The sequence below is a fragment of the Gigantopelta aegis genome, chromosome 12 (genome assembly GCF_016097555.1).
Source record: "Gigantopelta aegis isolate Gae_Host chromosome 12, Gae_host_genome, whole genome shotgun sequence".
Taxonomy (NCBI): domain Eukaryota; kingdom Metazoa; phylum Mollusca; class Gastropoda; order Neomphalida; family Peltospiridae; genus Gigantopelta; species Gigantopelta aegis.
In genome coordinates, this window is record NC_054710.1 from 42,982,820 (window position 1) to 43,006,288 (window position 23,469).

The 23,469-nt window shown below is 37.1% G+C and overlaps 1 long non-coding RNA gene across 1 annotated transcript; it reads left to right on the forward strand.

Annotated features, from left to right (window-relative positions):
• Positions 1-795: 795 nt before the first annotated feature.
• Positions 796-10,409, forward strand: LOC121386807. The gene is made up of 4 exons (XR_005959708.1): positions 796-1,201; positions 6,468-6,617; positions 7,230-7,254; positions 9,209-10,409. It is a non-coding gene; the product is annotated as an uncharacterized LOC121386807 (long non-coding RNA).
• Positions 10,410-23,469: the final 13,060 nt, after the last annotated feature.

Below are 23,469 nucleotides of genomic sequence, written 5' to 3' on the forward strand. Positions count from 1 at the left end.
CCCTGGTGTAATGCATAAGAATACATTGACATTCGAGATAAGGGCTTCAGGACTTGAAAGTCTTCCCACAAATAGAAATTTGAGCATGTTTCATAAAGTCATGGAGAACTGGTTAGAATGGGAGAAATATCAGTGTTCAGCCCATTGGCGGGAATTGATCCTGTATCACTATGTTTTTCAGGTGAGCATCTAACCAGCAAGCTGAGAAAGGGTGTAACTCAGTAGTAGAATGCTCGCTTGAGGAGTGTTTGGTTACAGGATCGAGCACCCTTGATGGACTATAAGCTGTTGGATGTTAAACATTTGATAATTCTGTAATATAGTCCTAGAGAAAACCTACATTTTCCCTATTAGATCGGTTGGTAAAGCGCTGGACTTTCATACTGAGAGTCCGTGATTCGAATGATCTTGGTGGATGTTGAGTTTTTATCCGTTACATAAAGAAGAGTTTACACAGTATTTAAAAACAGCACGAATTCATTTTAATCAATACCACGGCGTGAATAGCAACTCAAATTATCCACATGGTTCAACATACCGAGTTAATAATAATCATAATATGAAGAACACGTGTAATAACAAGTTTAATGACGTAATTTTGGGAAGCGACGTCATAGAATGACGTTGCTTCTCCAGTCCTAGTTCATATTTGCATTTGAAATATGACGTCATTTCGTCATCTCTTCGTTGTGGCTGAAACATTTTGAGTTGGGTCTTGTTATTCATAAATTCTAATTCAACACATTTGTAAGAACGAATCTGATTGGATCGCTGCTAAAAATTTCAGGTGGTAAAATCACCGATACAGCGGTCGCAAATTTTCTGGCAGAAATACGTCATAGGTTAAGCGAGGAACAGGGTTGTTTTGTAATGACGTCATAAAGACAATTTCGGTAACGTTCATATTACGTACACAAGTCGTTCAATACTGAGAGGATTTTATGTCAGAAATGAACATATTATTCTTTATTAGTCGTTATCTAATCATGAGAGCAGATTAAATATGTCAAATTACACATCTATGTTCGAGCCGCTAACTGTCCGACCACCCATCGTCTGTTAATGGGCTGCCTAATGACGTCACCAGCTGGTGACGTTTATAGGCTTATTCTTACTACAAATGTGACAATTTCCTATTTAAAATCAACCAGCAAACAGTTTAATTAGAATAGGGATAACCCTACTGTGTTTTCCGATTTGCGTACTTATATCGGTGGTTTTACAGTAGCAAATTTACCGGTTGGGACTAGATCTGAAGCGGCTGAAAAAAAAAAAAATCACATTCATGTATTGTTTTAAATATCCTATAGGCATTTTGGATAAGAGTTTAAATTTACATTCCAAGTTGTAGGTCGTTCAGAAATTGTTCAAATAAAATATTTTTTGTTTAAACTGTTTTGGCTTAATCAGTAATTACCCAAACCTACTTTAATTTATTTAGAGTACTATATATATATATATATATACTAGTGGAAAAAAGTTCCTGTGCATTACTAAAAGTGGTGTGATTTTCTTATTTGTAAGTAAATCAACACAATTATTTGACACATTATTTATTTGCTATTTACGATCAATATCAAATCCAGAAAGAAATACCCGTCTGGCATTGTCGTTACCAATCTCTGAGGTCATGAAGAGGGGTGGCGTCGAAAGTGAGTTCACAATGTCAATACCATGTATGGCCACCGTGTGCGTGCACACAGGCCTGACGACGACGTCTCATTGATGACACCAGATGGTTTAGAAACCCTTGTGGGATGTTTTTCCAGACTTGAACAACGTCACGACCCAGTTGGTTCAAAGTCAACGGCTGGTTTGGCAGGAGACGTAGGCGTCTCTCCATTTCGTCCCATAGGTGCTCAATGGGCGATAGGTCAGGCGAAACAGCGGGCCAAGGCAGTGTGTTGACATTCTGCTGTCCCAGGAAGTCGGTCACTACACGTGCGACGTGAGGGCGAGCGTTGTCTTGCTGCAACATGACGGCGCCATGTTGACCTTGAAGGAACGGGAGCACATGCGGTCTTAAAGATAAAGATAAAGATAAAAAACTTTATTGCATATAAACATTCCACATATGGAACTGGATGCAAAACATATGCATAAAAAAGAAACAAACAAAATGACTAAATAAGGACTAATTATGGGCAATACATGTATAATCGTGAACAAATTTGCATACCGCACCAGCACAGGCTGGATTTTGGTTTTGCATAATATATATAAAATTTTCTTGCATACTCATACTTGTAAATAGGTAATTATGGAAAGTTAGATATGCATATAATTTGACACGTTGACTATTCTATTTCTTACATATTGTGATATGATGGTATTCATCTTCAATTACATTGCAGTGGTCACATAAACGTTCTTCCACTGGAGTGAAGGGTTTTGTATGGCGCCCAGTCTCTATTTTTAATTTATGGTCACTGAGACGTAATTTAGGAAAAGCTTGACGGTCTTCTGGATGTATACAGTATAATAAATATGGCTCTAGTTGAATATTGTTTATATAATGTGTACGTTCACATCTTATTACTGGATCCATCTCTTTTGGCTGGAGCTATAAGGTTTTCTTTTAAAATATTGTGATACTTAGTTTTAATTATATTTATAAGATGAATGGGATAATTGACAGTGCTTCGTTTTTGATTCAACTCACCAATGTAATACCGGTAATATAATTTGTGAAGCCAACCAATATTTTTTCTTTTCAAGCTTGTGCATTCAGAGAAAGCATGTTGTAAAATAATGTTGTCCGTAGTTTGCATATGGGAGTAAAAATGTAACATTCTTTTTACCACAGACAACAGGAGTGGGTACAAACCTAGCTCAGCTCTAGAGGCCCAATTATGGGTAAGACTATTAACCTGTAGTGTTGATTTACAGAATTTTAAAGCATTCTCTCTGGCAGAAAAGTTTCCAAATATTTTAATGATTCGAACTGGGCACCCCAAACCTCACTGGCATATAAAAGGACAGGCTCAACAAGAGAATTAAATAACTGGCATGAAATGTCTACTGGTAGGTTAACATTTGAAAATTCTTTCTGCATCTTGTAAAAACGACCTAGTCCTTTGTTCCAAAGTGATCGGGAACATTCTTTAAAATTTCCATTTTGAGTAAAGTCAACCCCTAAATATGTATACTTTGTTACAACTGGGACTTTATTGCCCGAGAGATGCCAAGTAAGCTTATTTGTTGTACTTTGGCCACCAAAAATATTTTCTTTTGTTTTATTTAAATTAATAGTAAGATTGTTGTCATTACAATATATATCTAGTTGATCAAGGAGCTGTTGTAGACCATGTGGGGGTTCTGATAAAAGCAGAAGATCATCTGCAAAAAGTAGATGGCTTAAGCGCATTGTGTCTAGTGATATTTTATCTCCAATGTTACATAAATATTCTTGGAAGTCATTAATGAACATAGTAAATAGTGTTGGAGATAAAATACAGCCCTGGCGAACACCAATGTTTGATTGGAATGGTTATGATATGCCTTTATCAGTCTGAACATTATGTAACATTAACATATAAAGATTCGTTTATTTTTAAAACATTACCTGTAACCTTAAATAATTTGCTTCTATCCACAGAATCGAATGCTCGTTTGAGATCTACAAAACATGCATAGACCTTTTTCTTTTTACATTTATATTTATCAATTAGGGTTTTTAGTGTAAATATGTGATCTGTTGTTCTAAATCCTTGCCTGAACCCAGCTTGACAGATATCAATTTGGTTGGTTTGTTGTAGGTAGTCTACAATTCGTTTATCTATTATTTTGCAAAACAATTTACCAATACAACTACTTAGAGCGATTCCACGATAGTTACTTGGGTCTGTTTTGTCACCTTTTTTGTGCAAAGGGACAGTTATTGAATGGGAGGAAAATAGCCTATTGACAATATATCACTGAAAAGTTTGACAACATGGTCTAGTATTAATGGAAAGAGACATTTGATAAGCTCATTACTGACATTGTCTACACCCTGTGCCTTCTTCAGCTTAATATCTTCAATACATGCTATAATTTCCAGTGCTGATATTGGTGAATTAATCACTTGGTTATCCTGCAGATTAGTATAATCAACCTCATTAGAAGAACAGTTAACTGTTGGATCTTGGTAGATCTTTTCAAAGTGGTCTACTAATTCACGAGGATCAGGGAACACTTCGGTGTTTTTTTATCCTTGATACTGTTAATTGTATGCCATAAAGCTTTTGTGTCATTCTTCGGTATACTTCTAAGTTTTGAAACAAGATCACTTTTATGAGACCTTTTTTATGACGGGTTAATCGCTTATATTTCTTTTTGGACAGAAATGCATTTTGCTTTGTTTCTTGTATGTTATTAACATTAAATGTCTTGAAATTAGATTCCATAGCCAATTTGGCATTTTTGCATTCTATGTCAAACCAAAGATTTTTCTTCAGAGATCTATTTAGATTCTGATTTTTGGTAGCATATATATTTATGGCATTTACAATAGATTCAAACAAGTTGACACATAGCAGCTTGCGTCTACATCCGACGTTGGTGGTGGTGTCAAAATGAACCTATTGAGTGCCTCTTTGTTTTCATCTGACATTACTGCTGAGTATACACGTGGCATGCTATTATTATTGTGCCATTTTCTTTGTTTACGTTTCGTGAATTTATGGCTGAATTTTTTGGGATTTTCCTGTGACTTTTTGTTTCCAACTGATATATTAAGTTTTAGGGAGAGCTGACAGTGATCTGATGTCCATGAAAGTGGTTTAATATTAAAATATTTCACATGGCTGTAGAGTCCTTCAGATGTAAGAACATAATCAACAACACTCTGACCATTGTACGTGTGGAATGTAAACTGTCCCAAGTGATCTCCAACTGTTCTACCATTTAAAATAATTAATTTTGATGCAATTGCTAGCGATATGAGGGATTGTCCAAATGTGTTCGTTATATTATCTCGGTTATTTCTTTTTGTCTCTATGGTAGTAAAAATAGCTGACGGTACATATATGTTTTCAAGAAAATTAACTCCATCACTATTCACACACCCACACTCGGTAGCAGTTCTAGCGTTAATATAAAGTCTCCTTCAATTATTATCAATCCATGCTGCGAATATTTTAAAACTTCATTACTTATGACATTAAAGAGATCTGTTAAAATTTTCCAATATGATGAATTTTCAGGTGGTACATAAGTAGTGCAGACAAATATATCTTTGTCAACCGATAAAAACGTTTGACTAATTCTAATCCATAATGTAAATTCACTACATGCTACAAAAGAAACAAAAGGCTTTAAACCAGTTGTACATAAAAAAAAAAAAAAGAAGCCAATCCACCACGGGATGCTTGCACAAACTGTTTATCTTATGATCTCATCCCTGTAGCGCACGGCAGTCAGATTTCCAGCCACAATCACCAGCTGCGTCCTCCCGTGTGATTTGATGCCTCCACACACCATGACACTCCCACCGCCGAAACCTGCACGCTGCACAACGCAAGCGTCAGCGTAGCGTTCGTTAACACGTCTGTAGACTCGATTTCGACCGTCACTACCGTCAAAATGGAATCTGGACTCGTCGGTGAATAGCACACCTGACCAGTCGCGACGGGTGAATCGTAAGTGCTGTCTACTCCATGCTAAACGCGCATTTCGGTGACGTCGTAGCAGAATAGGACGTATTGCTGGGCGTCGCAGCCTGATGTTGTGCTCCAATAAACGGTTGCGAACTGTCCTGGCACTGATTACTCTCAACCCAGGGATGGTTCTGGCTGTCAAAGTTGCCGCCCGAAATCGATTCAGAAGATGTGTTACCCGAATATGGTTGTCCTGTGCGTGTGACGTCACACGCGGGCGACCTGAACATGGTCTGTCTCTGGTGTTGCCCTGCTGTTGGTAACTTCGCCACAAATTCTGTATCGTGTTTCAATGCACGCCAAAACCTTGCATTATAATGCTGAAATAATTTATTTGCAGATAAGAGCAACAGGAAAGCTGCCTGCAAAAGAAATAGATAGTAATTTATAAATGACTTTGTTCAATATAACTGTACTATTATTACTACTACTATTACTACTAACACAACCACAACAACAACAACAACTACTACTACTACTACTAATAATAATAATAATACTACTAATAATAATAATACTACTACTAATAATAATAATAATAAGTGGGGAATCAACAATGTGATTTAAAAACACCTCGAGGTCTGCCTAAATAGATGAAGTGAAAGAGCATGTAGTTTGAAGGCAATCATAGCTTGTAATACTTTTTTCGCCTTTTCGTATTTTCAATAATACTAATACTAATAAGAATAATGTTGATGTCATGCATTTAAAATGCATTAACATGACGTACTCACATAAATATATTGCTTAATTGTTTGTTATTCTATTTTTTCACAGCAACAGTAAAACGTATCTTTGGGCAATAATTGTAGGGGTTTTTAATTGTAGATGAATCTCTTCTGCCGACCTCATCAAACAAATTAAGCATTGAAGGAATTGCGGTAGGGATTATCATTGGGATTGCTGTTTCTGCCTTGGTAGTGACTATCTTTGTTATTTTGTGGAAACGAGGTTTAGTGTGTGTCTCTTCAAAATCTGGTAAGACTAGCACAAGGACATTTATAGAGAATAACTAGTTAATGACGTCGGATATCTGCTTTATCATGTGAAGGTAAGAATGGGAAATTCACTGAGGTTTTGCCGAGTGGAATTTCTCATTCGGCCTGAAGAGGATAAATCAGATATCCGACGTCATTAACGAGTTGTTATCTTTATCCTGCAAGTCATAAAAATTAAGGGGAAAAGCTATTATTTCTGTTTATTCAGCCACGTTGCATGATGTATCGGTCAGTCATATTCTGTCGATAGAAACGGTGGTTGCAGGATAAGTTGTAATAAACTGTCTGATCACACAATAAGGAATGTCTCGACTTTTTTTCTTCTTTTTTTATTAAATATTAACTCGTATTATACTCAACATTGCGATATAACTAGTATTCCTAAAGTACACATTTAACACCTTAGTTCAATTTTCAGAAAATCTATGCTTTTGTATATTTTATCATATACACGTTATTAAAAACAATTATTATTAATAAAAACAAACATAGTTTGGCTAAAAATAAACAACATATTTGTAGACTACCTGCTTCTTTTTGCGTTCATCGTGTGCTTATTATTATTATTATTATTTTTTAATTTTTTTGACAGAAAAGCAGCAAAATGAAACCAATTTGTAAGTATAGCATTATTTTATAAGTGTGAAATAATTAGATTTAAACAATACAGTAAAATCGTGCTAATATCCAACGAGACTTAATTCAACAATTTGTAAACATTTTAAAAGTTGATTAACTTTGTTCAGCACGTGAACAGTGGTGTGATTGATCGATTGATTAATTTATTCTTTATTGCATAACACTTTTCCATGTGTAAAATTAATTTTTAAAATGTATGATTCGATAAAAGTAAATTTATACATCTTATTTAAATATGAATTTTGTTTGTTTGTACATATTTATTTTCACATATTTGACTGAACATTTGAGTCGATATTTGGTTAACTCGATATGTGTATGTGGTCCCTAAGATATCGGCACAATGTGTGTATGTGTGTGTGTGTGTGTGTGCGCACGCGCGCGTGTGTGTGTGTGTGTGTGTGTGTGTTAGTGTGTGTATCAAGTATCAAGGACATACATCAGTTGAGATCAAAATTTACCAGTCATATGTCATCCCTGAGTAAGAGAAATAATGTGATATCTACATTTAATCAGTTTTGTTACAGACATCAACACATATCGTTAGAAGACACCAGAAGTGGAATCAGTAATAGTATGCATACTTTGTATTACTTGCCTGATTATGTGTTCTCGCGCTTTCTTTCCTTTTCAGACATACAGACAGATAGACCGATATACCGACAGATAGACAGATAGACTGATAGATAGATAGATAGATAGATAGATAGATAGATAGAATAGACAGGAAGACAGACAGACAGATAGAAAGAAAGAAAGAAAGAAAGAAATGTTTTATTTAACGACGCACTCAACACATTTTATTTACGGTTATATGGTGTCAGACATAATTATGGTTAAGGACCACACAGATTTTGAGAGGAAACCCACTGTCGACACTTCATGGGCTACTCTTTCCGATTAGCAGCAAGGGATCTTTTATTTGCACTTCCCACAGGCATGATAGCACAAACCATGGCCTTTGTTGAACCAGTTATGGATATCTGGTCGGTGTAAGTGGTTTACACCTACCCATTGAGCCTTGCGGAGTACTCACTCAGGATTTGGAGTCTGTATCTGGATTAAAAAACCCCATGCCTCGACTGGGATCCGAACCCAGTACCTACCAGCCTGTAGACCGATGGCCTAACCACGACGCCACCGAGGCCGGTCAGACAGATAGAGTAATGTATAGCGGCATATATAAATAGATGGTGTGAGAATCAGGCGGACGAGGCGTGACAACAATGATACATGAGTGTACGTGTGAGTGGAAGAGAGAGAGAGAGAGAGAGAGAGAGAGAGAGAGAGAGAGAGAGAGAGAGAGAGAGAGAGAGAGAGAGAGACAGAGACAGACAGACAGACAGACAGAGAGCATAAAAAGATAGGGTGTATAACGCCTGGTTTTATTCTGATTGTCCAAAAGTTCGGGAAATGTTAGCATATCCTGTCCACCTGCATCCCCTATGAGTACTTCCACAGCTGTTAAGTGCGTCACTTCATCTAATACGATGAAACAAAATGTGGACGTGTTTCACCGAAGTAAAACAGATATGCACATGTTAAAAATATGGAATAGCGTCAGCTATCGTTTTGGTCAATGATGCATGGTATTTAATAGATACAACCTCCAAATGTCTACCATAAATAATTTCGAATGCCCCAGTCCCTGGACATCATAACCACGATGAAACATCATCTGTACCAGAATGATATGGCGTTGTTTGAAATTTGCATACAAATACTTACTTGCCACCAGGAGTCCCAGGACATCGTAATCCTGATAGAACAACTTCTGTGCCAGAATGATTAACGCAGCATATATTTCAATTCTTTGATATGATGCTATAGTAGTGTTCATTGTGTAATGATGCATTTCATTTGTTATTATATTGTGGGTAGTAGACCTCATGGGCTTTTGAAAATGTAAGTTCATAATATTGTGCTTTTTAGAACTGTGTGTTTCAGATAACCAAATAAACATATACTATGAACTGGGAACTCGAGAAGATACGCCGTATGCAAAATTTGAACTTTATGAGAATGTCAAGAACTGATGTATACAGATTTTGGGTGTATTAAATATACATTAAATTAGTGTATTAAACAAACATCTTTATTGGAGTATTAAATAAACATATTGGTGTATTAAATATATATTTCATTGCTATATTAAATACACATTTTATTGGTGTATCAAATACATATTTTATTGGTGTGTCTAATAAACAGTTTAAGTTGTATCAAAATACATACAGTAATTATTTCGAGTATCAAAGAAATATTTGATTGGTGGTAGAATACATTTTATTGGTGTGTTATATACACGAGTTTCTTTCTTTTTGAATGAATGGATGTCTGACATCCCATACCAGTTATGTCATGTGGAACAGAGGTAAATATAAACAAGAAGACACAATAGCTGATGTCGTTTTCGTGCTGGGGTGTCGTTAAGCATTCATTCATTCATTCATTCAAGAAATTCCAGGAATACTTTACTCTTGTTTCCTGTTGGCATGGCAAGCTGCCTAACCCGATAACTGCCTGAGTAATTCTTAGCGCTTGCTCACAAAATAAATCCCAAAAACTTATAATCAGACCAAAGTGTAGTATACAAAGCAGATAGTCAAACCACATCAACAATAGCACAGAACCGAACAATCAACATACAATATTACAAACGAAACATGCTAAAATAATCATCAATAACGACAAAAGCAAAACACACAAACCATACCGCCGAAAACAAAATGGATACGCATTAAACATTTTTAATAATGTGTGCTATATTCATGTTATAAATTTGTTTTTGTCATGTTTTTGTCTGTGGTTTGTTTAATTTGATTTATCAGGAAAACAAATATTTATTGTATTTTAAACATCTTTTGCAGAAACCATCACTATACAAGACAGTTGGTTACAGAATAAGTTATTTCAGTATTATTTTGTACAACCTACATGTAACACTGAAACATTTGTGCGTTTCCTGATGGACTTTCAGAGGACATGTCATGAGGTGCATAATGACACATCGCTGACTAAATTGGCATTTAATGCAACACCTTACTTTCGTAATGACACTAATGGATACATTGAACTTGTAAAGTGCATTGCGATAGCTTAGGTGCGCGGTTATTAAATTAATATATGAGTATATTGTGCATGGTTATGTGTTTGTAAAAACATTCATATACTTGTTATATTTGTAGTTATATATATATATATATATATATATATATATATATATATATATATATATATATATATATATATATATATATATCAATAAGGCAAAAGTTATTGTGACACACAAAAGACAAAGACAATTGATGATAAGTTTTTACTGCCGTGTAAGAAACGTTATAACATGGAAAGAGAAATGTTCGAAGGTATGGAAACGAACATAGTCCATGAAAAGGGCGCACTTGCCATAAGCAAATGAGTTGCATTACTAGAGGGGATCCAGAGCGAAGTTCACACAGTCAGTAGCGAGTGTGTCCACTTTGAGCATTGATATAGGCCTGGCACCGTCGTCTTATTGAGGCCACTAAACGCTGGAGAAAGTTCCTGGGAATGCCATTCCAGATCTGAGGAAGGATCAGCCGGAGTTCCTGCAGTGTTGTTGGATGATTTGGAAGACGTCGCAAGCGTCGCTCCATTTCATCCCAGACTAGTTCGATTGGTGACAAATCCGGGGACCTGGCAGGCCAGGGTAGCACATAACATTGTTCTGATTTAGATACTGCTAACAACTCTAGCAATGTGTGGTCTGGCGTTATCGTGTTGTAATGTCATCCCGAGAATATGGTAAATTATTTGCAGGGCTGATACTAGCGGGGGTGGGAGGGGGGGGGGGGGCAGAGTGATTCGAGGGGGGGCAGAACAAAGTCTGGAAAAAATTATAGAAACTTAAAGAAAATTCTCTTCTTAACCGTTTATGGAGTTTTAGACTAATAATTACTCAGTTGCCCCCTCCCCCACCAAAACAAAAAATCCTAGCTACGGCCCTGATTTGTCTGTAACTCTCATTCATCTGATTGGGTTTTTCTCGTTCCAACCAGTCCAAAAATGTGTTTTCCTGTCTGTGGGAAAGTGCATATAAAAGATCCCTTGCTGCATTAGAAAAAAATGTAGCAGGTATAGCCTACGTTGAATATCGAACCAACTTCTGCTTTCCTAAAATTTACGACACGCACCAACCCATGTATGCCAAGGTCAGGATATGCTTACTCTTTCTGTGTACACGGTAAGCATCTCTGAAACCTCGGGTGGGAACAATTAAAATCTCACATGCAAAAAACAAACAATGACAGAACAATGAATGTACGATTCAAAATAAAACGTTTATATTAAATGACAGGGGACGAAACGTCTAGGGTATAAAACGATAGTGAGAACGAAATCTCCGGGGACAAACCGGATCGTGTACGAAACATTTAAGTATCTTTGTGCTTTCTGTTGTTTTAAATTACATCTATTTTCGTACTGGACTAACATACAAACCTGAGACGTTAATAAAAGCCCAGTTATATATTTATATTTTATTTTAACCTAGAAACCTTTCCTATATTGATGCAGTCAAACTGAAAATGATATTCTATAACTGATTCATATGTATATGTATATATGTGTGTGTGTGTGTGTGTGTGTGTGTGTGTGTGTGTGTGTGCGTGTGTGTGTGTGTGTGTGTGTCTGTGTGTGTGTGTGTGTGTGTGTGTGTGTGTGTGTGTGTGTGTGTGTGTGTGTGTGTGTGTGTGTGTGTGTGTGTGTTGTGTGTAAATTGTGTGTCTGTGTGTGTGTGTGTGTTTGTGTGTGTGTGTGTGTGTGTGTGTGTCTGTGTGTGTGTATGTGTTGTGTGTGTGTTGTGTGTGTGTGTCGTGTGTGTGTGTGGGGGGGGGGGGGGTGGCTTAATAAATTTAAGTGTCATAAGGACTCCCTGTTTGCAAATCTTTAGAGCCTGCCACCAACCCAGCGAGCCCTGCCACACGTCCAGTAGAACAGAAGATACACTAAATGTTTTGCATGAAACCATGGAAAAGATCGCTATTCAAGACTGTGGTTTCCCAGGATTTTGAGATATATGTTGACTGTCATTTCGAAGAAACAATGTAATTTGTACAAATATTTTTTACGAGCGATGCGGGCTCGTGTGCTAGCCAAGCTGTAGAGTCCTACATGATTTTTACGAGCCTCGGGCTCCCGGACTCTCTTCAAATTCGCATACTGGTTGTAATAAGTAATTACATCTGTACCCCCTTTCCCTTCCAAGATGCAAGCCTCGTCCCATGTCAAAATTTCCACAACCTCGGATGAGCTGTACTTTTTCTATTCCACACGACCGCATCTGATTGATTCTTGTCTAGGATCGACACCGTTGGTGGGGCCCATTGGGCAATTACTTTCTTGCCAGTGCACCAAAGTATATTAAAGGCCGTGGTATGTGCTATCCTGTTTGTGGGATGGTACTCATAAAATATTCCTTGCTACTATGGAAAAATGTAGCGGGTTTTCTTTCCAAGACTATTCGTCAACATTATCAAATGTTTGATATCCAATAACCAATGATTAATAAATCAATGTGCTCTAGTTGTTAGACAAAAACTTTAACTGATGGATTCTTATAATATATAATTACCATTTGATGTCACTCTTCTTCTTCTTCTTTTTCTCCTTCTTTATTTTGAAAAAAAACAACCCCTTATACGTGGAAGTATCCATGGAAATCTATTATACATTTATTTCTATATTTCTATATTTTTTAACTGCCGAGTTTTTAAGGTGCCAATGTGATAAATCTTTGATAGCATTCTGTCAATGGCCTGAATAGATCCAGAGTTTAGAACCTGATGTTGATGGCTACATATATTCACTGCGAGTATCACTGAACGTCAGCTTTGGTGGAACGAACTTTAATATACTCTTCAAAAAAAAAACCCATAACTGGTCATGCCACATGTTGCAGATTTATAGCATCATTTCTTGCTCATTTAAGACCAGTAAAATGGTTTAATTAAACATGATGAGATCATCACTTGAACATCCTCTACAAATCAACAGGATTAGGCCACCGTATCAAGGTCACGGTCATGGACACTAATATCGAGTATGAGCCCCATGAGCAGCAATGACGGCTTGGCACCTCCTACGCATGGAATACAAATAATGCTTGAATCACTGGCTGGGGAATTGTAGCCCATGTTTGTTGCAAAACCTAAACTAATATTCGTTTGTGGCGATTGCCGTAAACGTCGATCTAATTCATCCCACAGGTTCGAAAAGATCGGTGATCTTGAATGTAGCATCACTCCCATTTGCTATTCAGGAAGTTGTTATACGTGCCCGATGTAATTGCATATTCGTGCTGGAACATGAATTTTCTGCGTTTGATAAGGTATGGCGTGACACTGGAGTGTTTGTTGCAGTAACGTTGGGCTGTGTAGATGACCTGGGACATGTGTGTGTGTTCTGCCAGTGTAAGTGATCCGCCCATACCATAACACTCCCCCCTCCATATCTGTCCATCTGCCGCACACAATTATTGGCATAACGCTCGTTACGTCGTCGGTAAACTAGCTCTTTAATTGAAGCAAAAAAAACGCGACTCGTCGCTGAAAACCACTCTTCGCCACTGCTGTCGACGCCATATCAGACAACGTCTGCACCATGTAAGCCGTAGACGCCTATGTTGCGCGGTTAAAATTATCCGTCTAGCTGGTCTTCTAGCTCGGATATTGGCTTCACGTAAATTTTTTTTTTACGGTCTGGTCCGAAATTCTTCGCATTGTTGTGGCAGAAGTTGATGATGAAGAGTTAGGAATCTGTCACGTAAATGTCGTAGACGTATGTATCGGTCTTGCGCCTGTGTGGTAACTCTGGGACGACCGGATCTGGGGCGGTCACGTGACACTCCAGTTTGCTGAAAACGGTGCCAAAGCCTAGATATTGTACTCTGAGATGTGTTGAAAAGACGTGCAACTGTTGATTGCGATTCCCCTGCTTCCATCCGGCCAATTGCGTTGTTACGTTGTGGTTCTGTCAGCCTGGGAATAATTTCAACGTTACGTAGCGACACTATCGATAATGCGTGTGTGAATGTAACTCAATTTTCTGTCAAGGGGTAGTGCATGATTTGTACGTGATAAATGTGAGCTCTGCAACCATTATTATGGATATTGTGAAAAACATATTTGCACGTGCTAACGTCAAATCATGCGTTTTGTCAGCTTCAGAATTGCATGATATCATATCCACTAGCTATAGAATAAGATAATACTAAAACATTCACTATTGTGTTATTTCAAAATTAAGGTTATGAAAAATATGCTCTATGCGTTTCTTTTTTTGAAGAGTATATAAAACCCCCACAGTCATGCCACATGTTCCAAAAGAATTTCTTACATTGAACAACGGTATGGTTTAATTTTCCAGATGAGTATTCTCCTGAACACCTCTACAATCCAGTTCAAATATTTTGTCCTATATATTAGCTTGAACATAATACAAAATGCAAACTATTAGATAGTTAAACTAATATTCATATTTGCGATTGTAATTGCAATGAATTACATAAGTTTGAAAATTAGATGTCTTGAAATGTAGTTTTCTTCATTCTACAAGTAAAATTAATTCATATTCGTAGTGACAAATAATTGTTTTTAAGCAGAACTATTGTGTGTGTGTGTGTGTGTGTGTGTGTGTGTGTATGTGTGTGTATGTCTGTCTCTCTCTCTCTCTCTCTCTGTGTGTGTGTGTGGTTTTCTAAGCCTCGGTTCCTGTGCCTGTGATAGATTATAAATTAGGTATAGTAAGGTTATATATTATTAATGGATTCTTTTACCACATCCCATCTTTAGTTTGCATGTTAGATTCAAATGTCCCTAACTGATCATAACTTATATATATATTTAATTTTTGTTTAGTTCAGTGCAGAGAAGCTGTATTTGTTGTTGCTGACCGAAGATATTTGCCAGCAAACATGTTTGATGATTATTTTAATGAAAAGAGGGGAACAATTCCTGGCGCATTTCCTTTTGTAAAATATAATACTTCGTTGACGCGCTTCGTCAAGCTTGAGATTCAGAATTGTCTCCCTTCTAACGCTTGCAGAACTTGACTAGCATCTGACAGAAAGACAACTTGTTGACATTCATGTTTGGAGTCCTTAATCGTGGAAGCGGCCTGCATTAGGGTGTGGACCACTGCATTATAGTTGGAACTGTAGATGTATGCATGGATCCAGGATTATTCTAGGTATTGCTCATTGATCATGGCCATAGCCAAAGAGCGTTTGACTATGTCACCTTTGGAATCTCCTGAGGTTACTTGTGGGACAGATATGCTGATCTGTAGATTTTAGCTTGTTAAAAATTCAATGGCTGTGGGAGATCTGCTGGACTCAATGGAAGAGTCTCTGTTAGACGGTTGGCTTCATGCTCTCCAATAAGTCTCCGACTTTGGTGGATGAAACCGGTTCTTTGTCAGACTCTCCATCCTCTGTGTCACTGTATTGTTGGGCAGGTACTTGAATTTCTCTGCCTGGACCATGATCATGGCTTCTCTCCTCTCACTGAGTGGTTGTATTGCAGTAGGTTTTTCCATTTGTAGACTCCGTAGATTCTGTAATGATTTGCAAAGCTTGATTTTGAACCTTGTCTAGAGTTTGCTGGTTTGTCTTTGCTGTCGTTGACCAGGCTGTTGAACCGTTCTCGATATGAGATCTTATTGCTCCTTCATAATATCTCTTGAGGATCCTCTCATTTGCTCCCCAAATGGTCCCTACTAGTTTCTGCACAATGGCTAACTTGTGTCTTGATTTTGTTTTCTGATTTTTGGATGCTTGGTTTTCAAGTTTGTTTCTTGTCAAAGGTGACACCAAGGTATGTTGCTTCTTCTTCACTCTTCAGTGAAGCATTGCCTATTTTAATAATCCCCGAGTAAAGAGTGTGGTGGAAGGCTTGTCTTTGTTACTAGCCACACACCATTTTTGTGACCATTCTTTCTGCCGCCATCTGCATTCTGTAGGTGACAGTAGTAGCATATTCATCCTTGCACCACTCTAGCAAGCCATCAACATAGAGAGCAGCTAGTATTCCTTTGGGGAATGTTTGTATCAGATCATTGATGAAGATCAACTGTCAATTTGTTTTGACCAACTATTCCACTTTTCTTCAAATTTGATTGCTATGTTATTTATTGTGGAAGTATACTTACCTATATCATAATACATGTTCAGACTACTTTGGAATCCAGTTAATAGTCTATATGGCTTCTTTTTTTTAAATTTGGTATCCTTTTTTTGTGCTACATTTTGTAAATGTTGGGGGGGGGGGGGGGGGCTGGGGTTTTTTAAAAATTATTTAACTATTTTGTATACCCAACGTGAATAAATCCATTGTTGGCATTTTCCCGATCATAAATATTGGTGATAATTATAACACCATACTGGGGTGATCTCTAAACTTCTGTGTGATTTAAATAGTTCACTAACTGCCACTGTTTGGTACTAAACTGATGGTGTGAGCCCGTGAAGACAATACATAGTAAACTAAAGTGTGTAATGATAACTTTCATGGTGATATGACGTTTTGGGGATACAAATATACTCATTTTGATGCAGTAGCAAACATATTTACCATTATCTGTTCAAACAGCTGTCCATATATCTCCAGCTGAAAAGGATAATATTAATTGTCGTAAATACTGTAAATTGACGTAGATATTGAACATTGTGTTACCCTACATCTTATTTTTAAAATTTTGAAATGATCATACATTTTGTGTTTATAACATTGTATTAACATTTACAAAATAAATTAAATATAATTTATAAATATAAAGGAAGATGTTTGTTAGAATTTAAACTGTTAAATCCAAAATTGATAGCATTCTTACTCATTGCGTACTCTTTCGAATTAATACATGTATACCAGAATGAATACCAGACTCAATCACAATGTCCGCGAAATGTTATATTTTGTTTTATTTGTAAATTAAGGAAACTACAGTAGTGTCGGAAATAGAATAAAACTGATTTTCGTCGATTATGTCTTTCATATTAAACTGACAAGTAAATATTTTGTAAATATCTATTTCATGATACTCTACCTAATTTAGCATTTACTTGTTTGGGTTCTCATTGATGTACAAGGTGGTATTTACTCTTGAAATTAAAAGAAAGATGTTAGTAAACAGGTGGTTTGTGCACTTTACTGGAACAGACTATAACACATTTTGATTGGCATGTGTCAATTTCATTGCTGTTGCAATATGTGAGGGACTGTCTCTGATGACGGTTTACCCCTATCCCTTTCCAAAACAAAAGATTTGTAGATATTTCTAAGTAACTTTTGAGCAAAACTGTCAAATACCATTCTGAGTGTGTGATCTATTATACCGGTATTAAAGGTGCTATGTATTAAAGGAGCTATCTCCAAGTTCCATAATGGCAGCTATTGCAAATAATTTGTTTAAATTAAATTTGCTTTAAAATTTAAAGACTACACCTTCAACTATATGCCTATAAATGATTCTAACAATATACTTTTATTTACTAGTAGAAAATACATTTTTATTGGAGAATTTTTATCACAAACAGATGCTCACATATAACTATGATATTGCACCTTTAAGTGGTTGAAAGATTGTGTAAATTTCTAATGTACTTATATTGAATTTATATTCACTAAATATGCTGATAATAATTAATAGTTTATGCTGCAATTCAAAATACTCAGCTAACTTGCAGTTTTAAATTAAAAGTTTGTTTAAGGGTAAATGAAACTGACACATGTAGATCAAAATGTGTTATAGTCTGTTCCAATAAAGTGCATAAATCACCTGTTTACCGATATATTTCTTTTAATTTCAAGAGTAAACACCACCTTGTACATCAATGAGAGCCCAAACAAGTAAATGCTAAATTAGGTAGAGTATCATTAAATAGATATTTATAAAACATTTACCTGCTAATTTGATATGAAAGAAATAATCGACGAAAATTATTTTTATTCTATTTCTGACACTACTTTAGTGTAAATTCTTACGGTAGTGTATTTGTGTACATTATATTTTGTATAAATTAAAGTGACAGCTGCTAATTACCAATATAGGTTATTATGAGTTTAGTGGTTATTAGCCTATATCGGACATTTAACGTACTTTGATAGTTCATTGTGTATATTTGTATACTAGTAATAGTGCAAGTTATTGGTAATTTGAAATTATGAAATGCGACGTGTTATAAATATGCAACCAATGGATATAGTCATTGTTACTGGAAATGTACTATTTATATGTGGAAACCAGTATGTACGTCATTATGGATGATCGTATTAAATGTAAATCTTGAATTGTTAACTTGTTTTATTTATCAGGTCGTATTTTGGTTCTAAGCTGGTAATATGGTTCTGAGGGTTACCAACAGTATTTGTGCCGCTGTTTGAGTCAATGGATGGTCGTATTGATGATGGAATGCCAAAGTGGTGTTAATCTTGATGGTTGCAAGGACTGATCGACCTTGTTTGTAGACCGCGACCCTGTTGATGACTACGACCTTGACTTGTGGATTTCAAGTATCCGGAGTTTGAAAATACTCTGTGGGCTGGTGTCTGGTGTGAACTGAGGAGTTCAAGTATATGAAGCTTGAAAAGACTGTGCTCTAGAGTCTAATGCGACTAAACTGTATTCAGAATTTATCAGTGTTTGAATATGACTATATCTAACTATAATTTCTGAACTATCAAAACTAAATTTCTATAAAATCTAAGCTTAGAGAAGTTTGTAGTTTTGGTGAAATATATATACTGAACTGGTTTGTTTATTTGTTGTTATTTCTGTTGAGAGATTGTGAAAATTGGGGCCCTCAGTCACGTAGCCGTGACATTTTGGTGGCAGTGGTGGGATTACCTGATTTCACCATCTCTTGATAGATTTAGCAGCAGATATATATTTGAATATTTTTGTAATCGTTTTTTTGTTGGTTTTTTTGTGGGGTTTTTTTTGTACAACTGATGGAATAATTGATTCAGGTGAAAATGAGGGCCTCAATTGTTCAGGCACCATTCTATACACCAAGGGGTAATTTGTTTAGGATGGATTAGGTAAGTATACATTTGCTGTTTGTTTGAGAGGGTTACTGTGCTGACACTGCGAGTTTTGATCGTATTGTTTAGCAGAGTAGTATGGTATTCTGGGTTAAACTTAGGCACTTTATACTTTTGTAGGGAAGTTGTACCTTGATCAATAGGCAGTGTATATTTAAACTAATTCAGTATGGAGTCTCTTAAAGAGTTATGGAACAGGGTGAATTTCTTGGATATAAGGGTGAATCATTGAGGGAGTTTGTCAAAGAGCAACAAATACAGCAGCGAGAGGAAAGGGCAATTCGCAGAGAAAAAGAAAAGATAGTTAGAAATGAAGGCTAAGGAAATTTGAATTTAAGCATCAGTCAGAATTGTTACACAAGCAAGCAGAGTTAGGCATTAAGGTAAATAAAGGTTCCCAGAGTGTACCTAGAGGACCGAAAATACCTGCTTTTGAAGACGGTAAGGATGACATGGATAGTTATCTTAGACGATTTGAGAGATATGCTGAAGCTCAAAAGTGGCCAATGCATCTGTGGGCTACCCATTTGAGTGCCTTGTTGAAAGGCAGATCTTTAGATGTTTATACATCGATACCCGTACCATCCCTGGGTACAGAGGTGTATCAGCGAGGACAGTCCGACGACGTCTACGCATCTACGGTATCCGTGCAAGACGCCCAGTCAGAAGGCCAATCCTGACGCCAGAGCATCGACATCGACGTCTCCAGTGGTGCAAACAACACCTGCAATGGACAGCACGTGACTGAAACGTGTCCTCTTCACTGATGAATCAAGTTTCCTTCTTCACAGATCTGACAGCAGGACACGTGTCTACAGACGTCAAGGTGAACGTTACGTCACGCCATGTGTTCTTGAAGGGGATCGTTTTGGAGGTGGTGGCGTTATGATATGGGGTGAAATTGCAGCCATAGGCCGGACCCAGATGGTTGTGATTGAAGGCAATTTGAATGCTGTGAGGTTCCGAGATGAAATTTTGCAAACAGCTGTTACCGTTTTTGCAACAGAATGGGCCCGGGGTGACATTACAACACGATAACGCCAGACCACACATTGCAGAAATATCTGAATCAGAACAATGTTGATGTGCTACTCTGGCCTGCCAGGTCCCCGGATTTGTCACCAATCGAACATGTATGGGATGACATGGAGCGACGCTGGTGACGTCTTCGAAATCCTCCAACAACACTGCAGGAACTCCGGCTGATCCTTCCTCAGATCTGAAATGGCATTCCCAGGAACTTTCTCCAACGTTTAGTGACCTCAATGACACGACGGTGTCAGGCCTGTATCAATGCTCAAGGTGGACACACTCGCTACTGACTGTGTGAATTTCGCTCTGGACCCCCTCTAGTGATGTGGCTCTTTTGCATATGGCAGGTGCGCCCTTTGCATGGACTGTTGCTCGTTTGCATACCTTCGGACATTTCTCTTTCCATGTTATAACGTTTCATACACGGCAGTAAAAACGTATCATCAATTATCTTTGTCTTTTGTGTGTCACAATAACCTTTGCCTTGTAGTTTATTTGAACTGGAAAGAGTGATGCCACACAAGCAAATATGCTTTCTTAGCCACTGCAAGGTCAAATATTACTCATGTGTATTCTTGATCAACAACTCTAGTAGCATTTTGTGATATGTGTAGTACATGCTGAACTGAAGTTCTCTGTAATGTGTGAGCTGATAGGATCCATTGTGGACACAGATAGTGTGATACCAGAAACTGTGGCAGATACCCATCCACTCCAACTAACTGTTGTCCATCATGTAACTCTGATCGATAGAACAAGAAAAAGTCTTTAATTACACACTTGCTGAACAACAACTGCCACAGTAATACTTGTGTCAATAATAAAGTGATTCAACAAGTTGGCTGACAAAATATGGCTCCAACTTTTTGGCTTTGTAATCAACAGATCAGTTGTTTGTTGTTGTTGTTGTTGGGGGGGGGGGGGGGGGGGGGAGATTTGTTTTTGTGTTGTTGTTTTTTTTGTTTTTTTGGTTTGGGTAGGTTTTTTGTGTGTTTTTTTGTAACAATGTACTCAATGGGAACAGAGGTGCGTTTGTCGTGCCTCTGTGGTGTGGTGGTTTAGCCATCGAACATAAGACTGGTAGCCCAGACAGCCCAGACAGCTGAGTTGTGTGCCCAGGATACCGTGCTTGAACTTTACTTAGATATAAGCACGAAAATAAGTTAAAATGAAGTAAAATGTGCCTTTTCTGTCATGTGTTGAGTGTATGGTTCCAGCGTCAGATGGGGTCACCTCCTTCATATCAAAATTGTTCCAACAGAAATGCATCAAAACGTATGAAAATATTCACCATTATCTGGATATTTTATATCATAGTTTACCAAGTGGTGGTTGTTGTTGTGGGGTTTGTTTGTTGTTGTGGGTTTTGTTTTGGGGGGGGGGGGGGGGGGGGGTTCAGATAAATAAAAATATCGCAGCTCTGTGTTTGCAGTTAGTTTGAAATGGAAAAGATACACAGTTCCTGACTAATTTTCACAAAAATACCAAACATATGATGCCATTTTACTTGCGCATTTAATTCATTGTAAAACGTTTTACAATCATATGCTTTTGACAGTTCTTCTAGACGTTGAGGTATTATTTGCGTTTGTAATGTTTCTAATATTAAACGCGCTCTCTACAGATGGTTGACCTAATTAATGACCCAACATGGTATTATATGACAATATATACATTTGATTTGTACCTAAAAGTACTTTATTGAACCATCTATATAACCACCATATCACACTTATTATTGATATTTTATTACAAAAAATAATTGAATTATGGGTACAGTCCATAATTCTGAGAAAAAATAACGGCTATTTGGAGAGCAGAGGTGTGACGTATTATTTTGAGTCACGTGACGGGCATTCCCCGAATATCCGCAGTGTCAAAACGATTTACCAAGCTCGTGTAACGAGAACGCTTGACTGTCCTCTGCAACGTAGGGTAAATAGATACACAACAACAATGAAAATAAGTTATTAAAAAAATAATAAAAACATGTACTGAATGATAGTAAGCTTATACATTAATTTATTTAGTAAAAGAAGCACAGGCTTGCAAGCGGGCCCTTATTTTCATAATTTTCCTTATTTTTTGACAGCAGCCCTAATATTCCTTATTAAAGCTTCAAAATCCTAAAAAGCCCTAATTTTTTGGTCAAAATCCTAAATTTTCAAATTTTGAAATTTTTTGATAAATGCAACATAAAATAAGTGTTGGAATTAATTAAATCTAGCCTTAGTATACTTTCAGATAATGAATATGTTGAATTAATGTATTTCTCAGAAGACATCTTGGTGGTTATCAGCATCATATTCAGCATGGATTTGCACCATATCAGATTACTTTAATCTGGTTGTATTGATATGCTGAATATCGCTGTTGATGACCATTGGCATGATCTTCTGAGTTGGTAATTAGCTTTTGTATTTATGTTCTCCCTGGAGGTGAGTACAGAATGTTTTTCTTTTATATTGATTATTGAATAATGTTTGCACTGAAACACTAGTCGTGCAAGAGAACTGTCGTCGAATTCCGAAAACCCTTCCGGTCTAAATCGTTCTGAATTCCGAAGAATGTAAGCGTCACGTTTTTGCCACTGTCGTCGAATTCCACTTGATCTACATTGAATGACACATTGATCATGTCTTTCGTTCCACGATCGAAAGTGTGCGCCTTCGGGGCTATATCAGACGGCCTTAGCATAAGGGTCAAGGATAGCAACGTAATAATTTTAAGTCTCAAGTCTTTTAAATCTAAGTCCTTGTTGTCGGTCCATCGTACAAATAAGTCACGAAATGCCTGTACTGGCATGGCAGATGAGCGTTGCATTGGTTGTGTTGTGCCTGACTTTACCAGTGCTGTAACGAGTCTTTGAATGGATTCATCCTGCATCATGTTTCTCATATCACATGCAGCAAACAAATGACCCATTGCAGCAGATGTAGTGCGTAAACTAGAAGCAGGACGGGTTGAAGAGTCTGATAATTCACATAGGTAAGCCGCAATCTGGCTTGGTGCGCTAGGTGGAAAAGCAATGTCATGTATCCTGGAATAAGACCATAGCTTATGTAACGCATTGTCATATGA